This window comes from Theropithecus gelada, chromosome 19 (genome assembly GCF_003255815.1).
Source record: "Theropithecus gelada isolate Dixy chromosome 19, Tgel_1.0, whole genome shotgun sequence".
NCBI classification, from domain to species: domain Eukaryota; kingdom Metazoa; phylum Chordata; class Mammalia; order Primates; family Cercopithecidae; genus Theropithecus; species Theropithecus gelada.
Genome location: NC_037687.1, coordinates 8,509,404 through 8,511,027, shown reverse-complemented (window position 1 = coordinate 8,511,027; position 1,624 = coordinate 8,509,404). Strand labels below are relative to the sequence as shown.

The 1,624-nt window shown below is 50.4% G+C and overlaps 1 protein-coding gene across 2 annotated transcripts in view; it reads left to right on the top strand.

Moving 5' to 3' along the window:
- Positions 1-1,624, top strand: part of ADAMTS10 (ADAM metallopeptidase with thrombospondin type 1 motif 10) — a 32,356-nt gene that overhangs the window by 16,040 nt on the left and 14,692 nt on the right. The gene's annotated exons all lie outside the window — the stretch shown is intronic.

Here is a 1,624-nt window from a genome sequence, read left to right as displayed (position 1 = left end):
TCTGTTGCCCAGGCTGGAGTGCAGTGGCCGGATCTCAGCTCACTGCAAGCTCCGCCTCCCGGGTTTACGCCATTCTCCTGCCTCAGCCTCCCGAGTAGCTGGGACTACAGGCGCCCGCCACCTCGTCCGGCTAGTTTTTTGTATTTTTTAGTAGAGACGGGGTTTCACCGTATTAGCCAGGATGGGCTCGATCTCCTGACCTCGTGATCCACCCGTCTCGGCCTCCCAGAGTGCTGGGATTACAGGCTTGAGCCACCGCGCCTGACCAAAATTTCTATTTCATTGACATCCCACCCTTGAGCCCCTCCACCCTAACTTAGCTGGCAACTACAGCACCCTCTTCCTAAAGAATTCCGAAGCTAATCCTCACCATCTGCTGTGACCCAGGTATCCTAACAACGATCGTGGTATCTGACGTTTACTGAGCTCTCACTATGTGCTAAGCATGTGCTGTGTATCATCATCTAAACTCCTGACAATCCTATTAGCCCCCAAGTTACAGAGAAAGGGACTGGGGCATAGCATAGGGAGGGTGACTTGTCCAAGGCCACAGTTCAAGACCATGACAGAGCTGGGATTTAAATAGATCTCTCATGACTCTCCAAATTTTACAAAGGGGCAGGGGAGGGGAGGAGCTGTCAAAACATCAAGCTTGGGCTGGCACTGGCTATATGTTGAATTGAGCCTTCCTTTTAGTTTTTGAAGGAACATCTTTCAGGCCCTCTTGACAAAGGGGGATTTATTTACTTCATGTGACCTGGTTAATATATGTAAAGGTTCAGCCTAGTGCCTAGTCTAGAGATAGCGGTGGTCATTGTTACCCCATAATGGCATTGGTGCAAGTCCTTTCTTATCTATCCTGTCACATGCCTCATAGCCATTTATATAGGCAAGGCAGGCATTAGGCTGCCCATCTTGTAGATGAGTAAACTGAGGCCCAGAGAGGGGAAATATGTTGCAGGTCAATAGCAGAGTTGAGGTCTCTGCACAACTCAAATATGCCACAGTGCCTCCTTGTGGAGAGGAGGCCAAAAGCAGGGCTGAAATCGTTCTCTTGAGGTGTCAGAAGTGGGATTGCGACCAGGCTGATGTAATATTTTTAGATATGGCCAGGAGGACACAGGCTAAGTTTATAGCTGAGAAGTGTCCTCTAAAACTCAGAAGGCAGAGACTTTAGAGGACCTTTGAGTTAGAATGTGTCTGAGAGTAACTCTTCCAACTTCTCATGTATGTACAGGTATCTCTAAGGGGCTGACCTAGGAAGGGTCCTTTCCAATGGCCATTGATTGATCCAGTCCCACAACTGGAAAGCTTACAAGAATTGGGTTCAGGCCGGGCGCGGTGGCTCAAGCCTGTAATCCCAGCACTTTGGGAGGCCGAGACAGGCGGATCACGAGGTCAGGAGATCGAGACTATCCTGGCTAACACAGTGAAACCCCGTCTCTACTAAAAAATACAAAAAAACTTAGCCGGGCGAGGTGGCAGGCGCCTGTAGTCCCAGCTACTCGGGAGGCTGAGGCAGGAGAATGGCGTGAACCCGGGAGGCGGAGCTTGCAGTGAGCTGAGATCCGGCCACTGCACTCCAGCCTGGGTGACAGAGCGAGACTCCGTCTCAAAAAAAAAA